This window comes from Somniosus microcephalus, chromosome 13 (assembly GCF_052327205.1).
Source record: "Somniosus microcephalus isolate GS21.2 chromosome 13, FLI_Smic_1.0, whole genome shotgun sequence".
NCBI classification, from domain to species: domain Eukaryota; kingdom Metazoa; phylum Chordata; class Chondrichthyes; order Squaliformes; family Somniosidae; genus Somniosus; species Somniosus microcephalus.
In genome coordinates, this window is record NC_140999.1 from 36,176,682 (window position 1) to 36,191,779 (window position 15,098).

General features: G+C 48.8%; 1 protein-coding gene across 1 annotated transcript in view; it reads left to right on the plus strand.

The window, feature by feature from the left end:
• The first annotated feature begins 2,360 nt into the window (after positions 1-2,360).
• The window catches only part of ranbp3b (RAN binding protein 3b), a 134,378-nt gene continuing 121,640 nt past the window's right edge, over positions 2,361-15,098 (plus strand). The window contains exon 1 of the mRNA XM_086004755.1: positions 2,361-2,439. The gene's annotated coding sequence lies outside the window, so the exon portion shown is untranslated. The remainder of the gene's footprint in view (positions 2,440-15,098) is intronic.

Here is a 15,098-nt window from a genome sequence, read left to right on the forward strand (position 1 = left end):
CAGATTTGTTAAAGGAAAATAGTGTTTGACTAATTTGATTGAGTTCTTTGAAGTAACGGAGAGGGTTGGTGAGAGTAATGCAGTTGAGGATATGGGAGCATAACCTTAAAATTAGAAATAGGCCTTTTAGGGGGTGCAGGAACAGAAAGAGCTGGGGGTATACAAATCTTTGAAGGTGACAGGACAAGTTGAGAAGGCTGTTAAAAAGACATACAGGATGCTTGGCTTTATAAATACAGGCATAGAGTACAAAAGCAAGGAAGTTATGCAGACCTTTGTAAAACACTGGTTTGGTCCCAGCTGGAGCATTGTGGCTAATTCTGGGCACCGCACTTTCGGACGGATGTCGAGGCCTTGGGGAGGGCGCAGAGGAGATTTACTAGAATGGTACCAGGGACGAAAGGTCAGGGCAGTGGGACTAATTAGATAGCTTTTTTAGCTGGTACAAGCACGATGGGCTGAATAGCCCCCATCTGTGCAGTGTCATTCAATGATTCTATGGTGACTTTGTGCTCTATCCCACTAAGGCCAATATATCTTTTCCTGAGGTGCCTAAAACTGAATGCAATACTCCAGATGGGGTCTGAGCAAGGCTCTGTACAACTGATGCATCATTTCCTCACTTTTGTGTTCCAATGCCGTTGAGATGAAGGCCAATATACCATTAGTGCTTTTGAGTGCAGGTGTGGTTATGTGTGCAAGGACTATGTGTGAGTGACAGCATGCGCAAGAGGTGTGTGGGTGCGTGATGCATTGTGTAGGAGAGATGAAGAGAACGTGAATGCACATGAGGGGTATGTGTGCAAGGGCATGTGTGACAATGTGGAGTAAGAGACTGAGATGGTGAGTGGAGTGTTTGTGAGAGACTGAGCGAGGGGAGTGTGTGAGTGAAAGTGTGCAGGGTGGTGTGTATTGTGAGCAGTAATGTGCGTGAAGAGGGGTGTGAGGGGGACAGAGTGTGCGTGTGGAGGTTTGTGAATGTGTGACATGGATAGTGTGTGAAAAAGCATGAAGGAAGTTTAGGTGAGAACACACAAGGGGAGTGTGAGAGCGCCAGGGGGGCGCACGCTTGCGAGAGTGCACAAGCGGTGGGTGCGTGTGAGAGTGCACGTGAGGGAATTGTGAGTGAGTGCAAGCACATGGGATGGTTTGTGACTTTCAGTATGATGGTGTGCACGAAGGCAGTTGTGAGCATGTGGGTGTGTGACAGAGAGACACATGCAGAAGGTTGAAGGGTGTAAGAGAATGCACCCAAGGGGGATGTGTGAGTGAGCATGAAGGGAGTGTTTTTGTGTGAGAGCGAGGATGCACGAAGGGGAGGTGTTTGTGTGTCTGGGAGTACGTGTTTGTGTGAGCATAGGCAAGTGTGTATGAGAGTGATTGAGAGCATATGAGTGTACTCTTCTGATTTTTGGGTGATTAAACTTTGGGTCTGTAACTTAATAAAACTTTAAATAAAACTTAACAAATTAAATTAAAATTTGATTGGCCGGGGTGATGATGTACTCCAGTCCCTGCGGCGCCCACCGGTCGCGGAAGGCCTCAAGCGTGCCGACGAGCATATGAGTGAGACGGCACAAAGGCTGGGAATGTGTGAGAGCATTTGAGGGGAATGTGTGGGGGAAAAGAGTGTAACTGTGGGTGAGCAGTGTGATAGCGTTCACGCATGAGATATGTGCGTGTGAGAGGGGGCGCGTGAGGGAAGTGTGCCTGAGAATGCATGCGAAGGGTGTGTGTGAGAGATTGCGCGCTTGCACATGCGAAGGCGGAGTGTGTGAGGGAAGTGTGTACGAGAGCGAGTGAGAGCATGTGCGTAAAGGAGGGTGTGTGTCTTGAGAGAGCACGTGGGGTGTGAGCACTTGAGTGGGGTGTGCGTGACTGAGAAACCGTGCGCACGCGAGGGCATTCTGAAAAAGCACGGGGCTGGCTGTGTGAGTGGGTTGTGTGTGATGGGGTGTTCATGAGCATTTTTGTGAGGCGAGTGACTGGGCACAAGGAGTGTGAGAGTGAGTACGCACATGCACGAGGGAAGTGTGTGTGCATGAGTGTGGGTGAGATGGGGCATGAGGGGAGTATGAGAGTGAGGATGTGAGGATAGTGCATATGAGAGAAGGATGAAGTGTGCAAAAGAGCACAGGGGGGAGAGTGCTTGGAACAGTGAGTGTGTGTGGGAGTGCACAAGGTGAGTGTGTGAGGGAGAGCAGGGAGCATATATGAGGTGGGGTGAGAGAAAGAGGGAAGGGAGTGTGGAGGGTAGTGAGAGCGAGCAGGTGCAGATGAGTGTGCCGGACTGAATTGTTCTGCAGTTTTCATCTTGTTAGAGAAAAGTAGTTGTGATTAAAATGTACACACTAATTTATTGTCTGTTCTTTGTTCACAGAGAAACCTGCCATTGCTCCACCCGTTTTTGTATTCCAAAAAAACGAGAAAGGACAGAAGGTAAGCATTCTACCTCGGTATTCATTTCACTGTATTGCATTTTGTGAAACAACAGGGTTGCCAGTCTAAATTATATTTTAATTGTCTTTCAAGAACATGAAGTCCAAAGCACCTTGCTCAGAAAATTCCCCATCTCAACAGATATCAATTTAGTTCCCCTTTAAAGGTGCCACTTGAGCCCAAATTAACTCGCTTCTCTGGAAGTCTGTTTCAGGCATCCACTATCCGGAGGAGGAAAGGTGTATTTTTTCTCCTAACCTCTAACCTTGTTTAATACCTGTGAATTTTGTACTTTTGTCCTCCAGTCCTAATATCATTGTCTGCTTGCTTGATTCTACATCTCTAGCTTTATTTTACACAATCATGCCATCACCCTCTTAAGACATAATAACAAATACTGCTGTTTCTTTTGGAAATGTAATTTTTCAAGTCAAATAACGTTACTGAGATTATCTTCATTAACTTTCTGTTTACCAGCCATATAAATCAGTGAGCTCGCGCCAGCTTAATCTAGCTTTCTGTGGCTTTTCCAGCTGAACATTAACGGGAGGTGGATTTGACTTGAGCAATCTCAACTTTCAGTTCAGTGTGCCTTTTGACTTTTGTGAATACTGTATTTTTAGACACCAGGTGTATGACTACTGGAGTGCTGGAGATGCAAGCCTTGAGAGAGTGTTGCAGGTAGATTGTGTGTTTCAAGGTGGTAATGCATCAAGGAGGTTCAGATGACAGGATGGTTTACCAGAATGATTTGAACCTTGAGGTGTCGGAAATCCATGAAACAAACTTCCACCTTGAGATGTCCTTGTGGATAGTGGTGGACAGTACATTCACTTCCAGCGAAATCAGATTCATATTTTTGCATGTTGTAAGAACATAAGGTAGCCTGTAAATGAGGCAGTAATGCATCAAGAGGTTCAAATGGCTTTGTAAGTAGTAAGACTAAACATTACCTGAAACCTGGGATGTTATGAAAATGGCTTTCAAGATAGCATTCTTCAAAAAATCTCTATGAGTTAACCCAAGTTGATGAAGGAGAAATCATTTTAATGGGGTCCCTTTTTAAAAATAGAATTGGCGAGTTTATGTAGTCTGCCAATGTGAAACATTAGCACTGGAATGTGGATCACTTGCCTATTTTGGATGCACTGTGATAGCTTTGGAACAGCATTCTAGAAAAAATCCATTTCACAAACGATTGTTACAACAAGCAGGGTTTAATGTTGTCAATCTCTGGTGCATACAGACCCAGGTCCCAGAGGTAAGTGACCAGTGTGTTACTTCATTATGCCATCATGTCCTCTAGAACATAGCCTCGTCAAGATGTTTGTCATCACATCGTCCTTAAGGTACCTAATTATAAAGTGATATACCTATCAATTCGTCCAATAAAAAGCGACGAGTTAGGAACGTAACTAAAGGTTTTTATTGACTAAATAACAGAGCCCACCCTCGTGGGTGATCGGGTCCAACAAGGAGGAATACCAGCCAGTCGACTACCTTTATACCTGGGCAGGTAGGTGGAGCCATGGGCGGAGTCGGAGGTGGTCAGCCCAGGTATAACAGCGCGACAAGAGGCGACCTCGTATCGTGATACAACAGTGATAACGGTGATAACAATACAACAGTGATAACTATAGTGTAACGATAAAAGTGGTTTACCACATTCACCCCTTGTTTAGATTTGAGTCCGGCGGGGTGAAGTGTACTACCAGTTCTGGTATGTCAGTCTGTCCGGAGGCCTCGTAAGCCTCTCCGATCGTCGCAGCGGCGGTGCTGCATTATCCGGTGTTAGTGCTGGTGTCTGCGTGGTCGGCGAAGGCTCGTGGGGTTCCGGCATGCCGTCTACCTGGGCTGGAATTGGGGGGGTGGTGGGGGGGGGTAAAGGCGGTGTCTCCGGAGTGCCCGAGGGTGCGAGGTCTCGTAAGGAGACAGTGTCCTCCCGCCCGTCTGGGTAAGCCACGTAGGCGTACTGGGGGTTGGCGTGCAGGAGGTTCACCCTTTCGACCAGGGGGTCTGTTTTATGGGCCCTCACGTGCTTTCGCAGCAAGACGGGCCCCGGAGAGGTCAGCCAGGTTGGTAGAGTGGTTCCCGTAGTCGACTTCCTGGGGAAAACAAACATTCGTTCATGGGGGGTGGCGCAAAGTAGTGACCGGATGGAGTGCAGCGCTGTCGGGAGGACTTCCTGCCAGCGGGAGGTTGGGAGGCCCTTAGACTTTAAGGCTAAGAGGACGGCCTTCCATACCGTCGCGTTCTCTCTTTCCACCTGGCCGTTCCCTTGGGGGTTGTAGCTGGTGGTCCTACTTGCTGCAATACCTCTCGCTAGTAGGAACTGACGGAGTTCCTCGCTCATGAAAGAGGAGCCCCGGTCACTATGTATATAGTTTGGGAACCCGAACAAGGCGAAGAGGTCGTTCAGGCATTTAATGACCGTGGTACTGGTCATGTCTGGGCAGGGGAAGGCAAAGGGGAAACGGGAGTACTCATCAACAATGTTGAGGAAGTACACATTACGGTCAGAGGACGGGAGGGGCCCCTTAAAGTCGATGCTCAGGCGCTCGAAGGGGCGGGTGGCCTTGATCAGGCTTGCTCTGTCCGGCCTAAAGAAGTGCGGTTTGCACTCGGCGCAGGTCTGGCAGTTCCTGGTTATGGTCCTGACCTCCTCGATGGAGTAGGGCAGGTTGCGGGCCTTAATGAAGTGGTAAAGTCTGGTGACCCCGGGGTGGCAGAGGTCGTTGTGGAGGGTCTGAAGTCTATCACTTTGCGCGCTGGCGCATGTAATTCGTGACAGAGCATCGGGGGGTTCGTTCAGCTTACCTGGCCGGTACAAGATATCATAATCGTAGGTGGAGAGCTCGATTCTCCACCTCAAGATCTTGTCATTCTTGATTTTGCCCCTCAGCTTGTTATTAAACATAAAAGCGACCGAACGTTGGTCGGTAAGGAGGGTAAATCGTTTGCCTGCCAGGTAGTGCCTCCAGCGTCGTACCGCCTCCACAATCGCCTGGGCCTCCTTCTCGACCGACGAGTGTCGGATCTCAGGGCCCTGTAGGGTCCTTGAGAAGAAGGCCACCGGTCTCCCCTCCTGGTTAAGGGTGGCGGCTAGGGCGAAGTCGGATGCATCGCTCTCGACTTGGAAGGGGATGGACTCATCCACTGCGTGCATAGTGGCCTTGGCAATGTCTCCCTTAATGAGGGAGAAGGCTGCGCACGCTTCCTCCGTAAGGGGGAAGGATGTGGACTTCATGAGGGGTCTGGCTTTGTCCGCATAATTGGGCACCCATTGGGCATAGTAGGCGAAGAGCCCCAGGGTTCTCTTAAGTGCCTTAGGACAGTGGGGGAGGGGTAGCTCCATGAGGGGGCGCATTCTTTCGGGGTCGGGGCCGATGAGTCCGTTCTCTACTACACAGCCAAGGATGGCAAGGCGCGAAGTGTTAAACACACATTTCTCCTTATTGTAGGTGAGGTTCAGCCGTTGGGCTGTACGGAGGAATTTCTCCAGATTCACGTCGTGGTCCTGCCGGTCGCGGCCGCAGATGGTGACGTTATCTAGGTAGGGGAATGTGGCCTGCAGTCCGTTCTGGTCAACCATCCGGTCCATCTCCCTTTGGAAGACCGAGACCCCGTTGGTGACACCGAAGGGGACCCTAAGGAAGTGGTATAGGCGCCCATTCGCCTCGAAGGCGGTGTACTGGCGGTCCTCGGGGTGGATAGGGAGTTGGTGGTAGGCCGACTTAAGGTCGATGGTCGAGAATACGCGGTATTGTGCAATCTGATTGACCATGTCAGATATGCGGGGAAGGGGGTATGCGTCCAGCTGGGTGTATCTGTTTATGGTCTGGCTGTAGTCGATGACCAGGCGATTTTTATCGCCGGTCTTAACGACCACGACCTGGGCACGCCAGGGGCTGTTGCTCCCCTCGATGATGCCCTCCTTCAGGAGACGCTGCACCTCAGAGCTAATGAAAGCTCTGTCCCCAGCGCTGTACCGCCTGCTCTTGGTAGCGACGGGTTTGCAGTCGGGGGTGAGGTTAGCGAACAGGGAAGGTGGCGGCACCTTGAGGGTGGATAGGCTGCAGGTGTTATGCGGTGGGCGGTTTAACCTTCGCTGGTTGTCGACTGTGAGTGGGGGGAGGGGTCCACCGTATGCTAGGGTTACACTTTGGAGGTGGGATTGGAAGTCCAGCCCTAGTAGGACGGCAGCGCAGAGCTGGGGAGGACGAGGAGTTTAAAGTTTTTATACTCTGTACCCTTAACCGACAAGGTCACAGCACAGTAGCCGCTAATGTCCGTGGCGTGGGACCTCGATGCCATCGAGATTCAGTTGCGCGTTGGCAGGACAGGGAGGGAGTAGTGGCTCACCGTGTCTGGGTGGATGAAGCTCTCCGTGCTTCCGCTGTCGAACAGGCAGGTCGTGGCGTGGCCGTTTACTTTGATGTCCATCATCGACTTGGACAGGTGGTGTGGGCGGGCTTGATCCAGAGTGACGGAGGCTAGCGTGTAGGTAAGCGAGTCGTTGTCGTCTGCGGGCGAGGCGGTCGTCGGGTCCGGGGGCCCGGTGGCAGTCGGGCGTGGTGGGTAAAATGGCGTCTCCCACGAGGTAGGACAAAATGGCGGAGAAGATGGCTGCCCCCATAACTCATATGAGGCACTATTGGGGTCGGTTGCCTTGATCAAAGATGGCCGCCCCATGACTCACGTGTGGGGATACTGGCCTCAGTTGCCGTGAAAGAAGATGGCCGCCCCCACAGTTCGCATGAGGCACTGCTGGCCTCTGAAGATCCGCTCCTGCAGGCCTTAGAGACGTGGCCTTTCTTCCTGCAGGTTGTGCAGGTAGAGTTCCTGGCTGGGCAGCGCGACCTCGGGTGCTTCTCCTGGCCGCAAAAGAAGCAGCCGGCGGCCCGATCGCGGGTGCCCGATGTCGGAGCCGGTACCGGGGGTGGCGGGCCCGGTCGGGTCCGGGACGCCGACGCTGAGGTAGGTCCCGGGGGCGGCGCTGCGAAGGGTATTGCGGTAGGGGTCGGGCCCGAGTCCCAGGGTCGCGAGCAGTACCTGGAAAACGCCTCCTGGTCCTGATGGGCCACCTCCAGGGAGAGAGCGAGGGCTTCAGCTTTGTCCAGGTCGAGGTCTTTAGCTTCAAGCAGTCTTTGCCGTGAGTGGTCGGACCGTAGGCCTTTCACAAAGGCATCGCGGATATTATCCTCCGTATTTTCAACAGCCGTCACCGCTTTAAAGTCACAGTTCCTGCCGAGTGCTCTTAGCGCCCGTAAAAATTCAGCTACAGACTCTCCTGGCTGTTGCGGGCGGGATCTTAGGAGGTGCCTGGTGTACATGTAATTTACCGGGCTGCGGTACTGCTGTTTCAGTAGGTTGATAGCGGCCTCGTACGTAGTCGTGTCCTGTATGAGTGCGTATACTCTCGGGCTCGCTTGGGCGTTCAGAAGTCTTAGTTTGGATCTCTGCGGGGCGCCGGATTCTTCCAGGTAGGATTCGAAGCAGTTCAGCCAGTGTTTGAAGTTGAGGGCTGCGTTTGCTGCCTGTGGGTTTAGATCCAGGTACGGTGGTTTGAGGGCTTGCAGCCAAGCCGGCTGGTGTGGCTGTGCTTCTGGGAGGGCTTCTGGCTGGCCAGTAGTAGACATCTTTAAAATTTAGTCAATAAAATTGATATACCTATCAATTCGTCCAATAAAAAGCGACGAGTTAGGAACGTAACTAAAGGTTTTTATTGACTAAATAACAGAGCCCACCCTCGTGGGTGATCGGGTCCAACAAGGAGGAATACCAGCCAGTCGACTACCTTTATACCTGGGCAGGTAGGTGGAGCCATGGGCGGAGTCGGAGGTGGTCAGCCCAGGTATAACAGCGCGACAAGAGGCGACCTCGTATCGTGATACAACAGTGATAACTATAGTGTAACGATAAAAGTGGTTTACCACATAAAGCGGCCTGACAAAATATTCATTCTTTCATGCTGGCAGACATACTACCTGCTGTTCCTGGAGAGGGGCAGAGGAAAGGAGAAAGTACATGAGGGGGCAATGGGAGAGAACGAGTGCATAAGGGGGAGAGAGAGAAGGAGACATCATATGTAGGTATGGGGTCAGTTTCCACATCTATATACCAGTGACACCCAGCTCCATATCTCCACCACTCCCCTGGACTGCCTCTGTGCTGTAGAACATCTAGTCTTGGATGAATCACAGTTTTCTCTAGCTCAATATTGAGAACACTGAAGCAGCATCTGCCACAAACAGCATTCCCTTCCCATGAATTGTATTTTTTTCTGGCCACTGTCTTGGGCTCAAATAGACCTTTCGTAACCTTGGCGTCCTGATCAACCTTGAGCTTAGCTTCATTCACGATGACTGTTTAATTTCACCTCTGCGTTGTCTGTTTTAGCCTCTTTACCGATCTCCTTTCCTCCACTTTTGATAAACTTCAACTTGTCCAAACTGTGCTACATGTATCCTTTCCCACACTAAGTCCTACTTTCCCATTACTCGACCTCACAGATCCCTATCCCTCAAAGGTTAATAGATTGGAGAAAAGCTGATTTTGATGGGCTGAGAATAGAACTTAGGAAAAAAATGGGCAACAATATTGGCAAACAACAATGTAGAACAGCAATGGGAAGCATTTAAAACGGTGTTCAACAAAGTGCAGGAAAACTATATTCCACTAAAAGGAAAGAACAAACTAAACAATAATGAGACTCCATGGATGAATAAAGCCATAAGGGAACAATTGAGGGTAAGGAAAGAGGCATACATTAAGTATATAGACAGCAGGGGAGTGCATGATAAGAGAGAATATGAAAAGATTAGAAGAGAAGTCAAGAAAACAATTAGGGAGGCAAAGAGGATCTATGAAATTAAGTTATCAAGGAACATAAAACAAAATAGTAAAATATTTTATAGGCACATCAATAAAAAAAGGCAGGTTGGGATTGGAATAGGGCCATTAAGGGATGGTCAGGATAATATCACAGGTAATGACAGAGAGATGGCAGAAATATTAAATAATTATTTTGCTTCAGTATTTACCAGGGAGATAGAACAGGTGGACATGACATTGGATGATGAGATTAGTAATGAGAGAAGTGCATTTAAAATAAAAAAGGGGATATATTAAATAAACTAATCAAACTCAGAGGATAAAACCCCTGGTCCGGATGGATTGCATCCACGCATTTTAAAAGAATCTAGGGAAGAGATAGCAGAGGCATTACTATGCATATTTAATAATTCATTAGAAAAAGGTGTAGTGCCAGAGGACTGGCGGATAGCTAACGTAATACCTATATTTAAGGGGGTTAGAATATGCCCAGGGATTATAGACCAGTCAGCTTAACATCGGTGGTAGGAAAAATAATGGAATCCCTACTAAAGGAGAAAATAGAAGAACATCTAGAAACCAAAAATAAAATAATGAATAGTCAACATGGATTTCAAAAGGAAAATCTTGCCTGACCAACCTTAGTGAATTTTTTGAAGAGGTAACAGAGTAGACAATGGTAATGCAGATGTAATTTATCTGGATTTTCAAAAGGCCTTCGATAAGGTACCCCATAATAGACTGATGAACAAGGTCAGAGAATGCGGAGTCAGGGGACAAGTAGCAGAATGGATTGCTGGCTGGCTTCAGGACAGAAAGCAGAGAGTAGGAGTAAAGGGTTGCTATTCACAATGGCAGAAGGTGTTTCACAAGGATCAGTGCTGGGACCACTGCTGTTCACAATTTACATTAACGATTTAGACTTAGAAATCAAAAACACAATTTCTAAATTTGCAGATGACACCAAATTGGGAGGGATAGTCAATACTGAGGAGGACTGCAACAAGTTACAGGAGGACATTAATAAAATTGCAGAATGGGCATATAATTGGCAAATGAAGTTCAACACAGATAAATATGAGGTAATACTTTTTGGTAGGAAGAATAGGGAGGTCACATCACTAGGAGGGTGCGGGTCTAGGTGGGGTAGAGGAACAAAGGGATCAGGAGTACAAATACACGAATCACTAAAAGTTGCACGCAGGTTCACAAGTCCATAAAAAAAGCAAACCAAGCACTCGGGTTTATCTCTAGAGGGATAGAATTGAAAAGTAGGGAAGTTATGCTAAACCGGTATCGAACCTTGTGTGGTAAACCACTGTTATCGTTCACAACCGTTCACTATTGTTACACTGTTGTTATCACTACACAAGGTTACCTCTTGCCACGCACGCTGTTATACCTAGGCATACCTCAGCTGACTCCGCCCATGGCTCCGCCTGCTTGCCCAGGTATAAAGGTGACTGATTGGCTAGTATTCTTCCTTGTTGGAACCGATCACCCACGAGAGTGGGCTCTGTTATTTAGCCAATAAAAACCTATAGTTACTATCTTAACTCGTCGCTTTTCATGGAATGAATTGATAGGTATATCAATTTTATTGGCTAAATTTTGAAATGAATGGACTGGAGCAGCCAAACGGCCAGCTACAACAGCCCCAGCAGCCGACTTGGCTGCGAGCCCTCCGACCGCCGTACCTGGATCTAAATCCACAGGCAGCGAATTCAGCCCTCGACTTCGATCACTGGCTGAGCTGCTTTGAATCCTACCTGGTAACCTCCGGCGTGCCATCGGAAGCCGACAAACTTAAGAGTTCTGACCGCCCAGGTGAGCCCTAAAGTATTTGCACTCATCCGGGACCTTGCTACATATGAGGAGGCCCTCGACCTGCTAAAAGAGCAGTACCGGAGCCCAGTAAATTCAATGTATGCCAGACATCTCCTAAGATCCCGCTCGCAACAGCCAGGAGAGTCTGTAGATGAATTTTTACGGGCGCTACAAACACTCGGCAGGGACTGTGACTTTAAAGCTGTATCGGCTGCACAACATGCTGAAGGAAATATCCGTGATGCCTTCGTGAAAGGCCTTCAGTCCGACTACTCACGGCAAAGACTGCTCGAATCAAAGGACCTCGGCTTGAAAGCAGCTGCAGCCCTCGCTCGCTCCCTGGAAGTGGCCCATCGGGACCTCGAGGCGTACTCCGGGTACAGTGCTGCGCGACCCTGGGACTCGGGCCCGACTTCGGCCGCAATACCCCTCGCACCGCCGCCCCTGGGACCTACTACGGCGTCGGTGTCCCGGAATCGATCGGGACTGCCACCCTCGGGACCTGCTGCGGCAGCGGAGCCCCGCGATCAGGCCGCCAGCTGCTATTTCTGTGGCCAGGCGAGACATCAAAGGGCGCGCTGTCCTGCAAGGAACGCGACCTGCTCCGGATGCAAAAAAAAAGGCCACTTCGCAAACGCCTGCAGGGGGAAAGCCACAGACGCCAGCAGTGCCTCATGTGAGTCGTGGGGGCGGCCATCTTTGATCAAGGCCACAGACACCAGCATTAATATCGGATACTGCACCACCGCCGCCGCTGCTGCACCGATCAGAAAGGCTTACGAGGCCTCCTGATAGACTGACCTACACGAACTGGTAGTACACTTCACCCCGCCGGACTCAATTTTAAACAAGGGGTGAATGTGGTAAACCACTGTTATCGTTCACAACCGTTCACTATTGTTACACTGTTGTTATCACTGTTTACACTGTTGTTATCACTACACAAGGTTACCTCTTGCCACGCACGCTGTTATACCTAAGCATACCTCAGCTGACTCCGCCCATGGCTCCGCCTGCTTGCCCAGGTATAAAGGTGACTGATTGGCTAGTATTCTTCCTTGTTGGAACCGATCACCCACGAGGGTGGGCTCTGTTATTTAGCCAATAAAAACCTATAGTTACTATCTTAACTCGTCGCTTTTCATGGAATGAATTGATAGGTATATCACCTTGGTTAGACCACACATAGAGTACTGGGTACAGTTCTGGTCGCCATATTATAAAAAGGATATAGAGGCACTGGAGAGGGTGCAGAGAAGATTTACAAGGATGATACAAGAAATGCGAGGGTATACATATCAGGAAAGGATGAACAGGCTGGGTCTCTTTTCTCTTGAAAAAAGGCGGCTGAGGGGTGACCTAATAGTGGATACAGAGAGAATGTTTCCACTTGTGGGGAAGAGCATAACTAGAGGATATCAATATAAGATAGTCACCAAGAAATCCAATGGGGAATTCAGAAGAAACTTCTTTACGCAAAGAGTGGTGAGAATGTGGAACTCGCTACCACAGGGAGTGGTTGAAGCGAATAGTATGGATGCATTTAAGGGGAGGCTAGACAAGCATATGAGGGAGAAGACAATAGAGGGTTATGCTGTTAGATTTAGATGAGGAAAGACGGGAGGAGGCTCGAGTGGAGCATAGACGCCGGCATGGACTGGTTGGGCCAAATGGCCTGTTTCTGGCCTGTAATATCCTTGCCTATCTCCTCCAGCCCTGTATTCTCTCCCACAAACAACAAAGGTGGTGGTGAGTCGCCTTCTTGAACTGCTACAGCCTGAATTCTTTATAGCAGTTTGGTACAACGGAAATGCTTGCTGGGCCATTTCAGAGGGCAGTTAAGAGGCAACCACATTGCTGTAGGTCTGGAGTCATATATAGGCCAGACCGGGTAAGGATGGCAGGTTTCCTTCCCTAAAGGACATTAGTGAACCAGATAGGTTTTTTGACAATCTGGCAGTTCTGTCACTATTACTGATACTACCTTTTTAATCTGGATTTATTTGATTAACTGATTTTAAATTCCCCAGCTGTCATGGTGGTATTTGAACTCATGTCTCCGAAAAAGAGATGATGTGATTGGGGACAGTATAGTGAGGGGGATAGATACTGTTCTCTGCAGTCGAGAGCATGAGTCCCGAAGGCTGTGTTGCCTGCCCGGTTAAGGACATCTCCTCTGGGCTGGAGAGAAACTTGGAGTGGGAGGGGGAAGATCCAGTTGTCATGGTGCACGTAGGTACCAATGACATAGGTAGGACAAAGAAAGAGGTTCTGCTGAGAGAGTATGAGCAGCTAGGGGCTAAATTAAAAAGCAGAACTACAGAGGTAATAATCTCTGGATTACTACCTGAGCCACAAACGAATTGGCATAGGGTAAATAAGATCAGAGAAATGAACGAGTGGCTCAAAGACTGGTGTGGGAGAAATGGGTTTTGATTTGTGGGGCACTGGCACCAGTACTGGGATAAGAGGGAGCTGTTCCGTTTGGATGGGCTTCACTTGAACCATGCTGGGGCTAGAGTCCTGGCAAATTGAATAACTAAGGCTGTAGCGAGGGCTTTAAACTAAATAGTGGGGGGGGGGGGGGGATCCAGGTGAGTGGGAAAATAAAAAGGAAATGAGAAAGCAATAGAGCAGGCTAGAGATGGGGGAAATAATAACCAGAGTGTGATAGGAAGGGACAGAATGTTTAAAAATAAGAGTGTAACAGAAAGAAAGGCCAAAACAAGGAAAAATGGGAAAAAGACAAAGTTAAAAGCTCTATATCTGAATGCACGCAGCATTTGTAACAAGATAAATGAGTTGATGGCACAAATAGATACAAATGGGTATGATCTGATCGCCATTACAGGGATGTGGTTGCAAGGCGACCAGGGCTGGGAACTGAATATTCCAGGGTATATGATAATTCGGAAGGATAGAAAGAAAGGAAAGGGAGGTGGGGTGGCTTTGTTGGTAAAAGATGGGATCAGTGCAGTGGTGGGAAGTGGTATTGGCTCAGAAGATCAAGATGTAGAATCGGTTTGGGTGGAGATAAAAAATAATAAGAGGAAAAAGTCTCTGGTGGGCGTAGTCTACAGGCCCCCGAACAATAGCAATGCTGTTGGACAGAGTATAAATCAAGAAATAATGGAGGCCTGTAAAAAAGGTATGGTAATAATCATGGGTGATTTTAATCTCCATATTGATTGGACAAATCAAATTGACCATGGTAGCCTGGAGGAGGAGTTCATAGAGTGCATTCAGGATGTTTTCCTAGAACAGTATGTAATGGAACCAACCAGGGAGCAGGTTATCTTGGATCTGGTACTATGTAATGAGACAGAATTAATAAATGATCTCATAGTGAAGGATCCTCTAGGAAAGAGTGATCATAGCATGGTTGAATTTCAAATTCAGTTGGAGGGTGAGAAAGTTGTATCCCAAACCAGTGTCCTGATCTTAAACAAAGGCAATTATAATGGCATGAGGGCAGAACTGGCTAAAGTGGACTGGAAAAACAAATTAAAGGGTAAGAAAGTTGAAATGCAGTGGCGGACATTTAAGGAGATATTTCATACCTCTCAACAAAAATATATTCTAGTGAGAGAAAGATTTTAAGAGAAGGGAGCACCATCCGTGGCTAACTAAGGAAGTCGTCGTCGTACGTGTCTTCACACTGTTCCCTTTGGGGAACTGTATGAAGTGGTGGAAGGATTTCTGGCCGCAATTAACGCTCCTTCCGTGACCGTAACCATCTTCATACCAGCCATTAGGGTGGTTAGTCCTATGGCGGGAGGGTTTTACGGGCTCCCACAACCCATACGAGGGGGGGGGGGGCCACCCACACCCACGGACGCAAGTATCCCGCTGGATGTCAACCCAGAATTTAGAGCCGGAGCTCCGACTCCACTTGCCGGGACTGTGGAGCGGGGTTCGAAACCCTACACCTTCTGGCCCAGCGGCGGGGATGCTACCGCTACGCCAAAGGCCCACTCCTACTAAGGAAGTAAAGGATG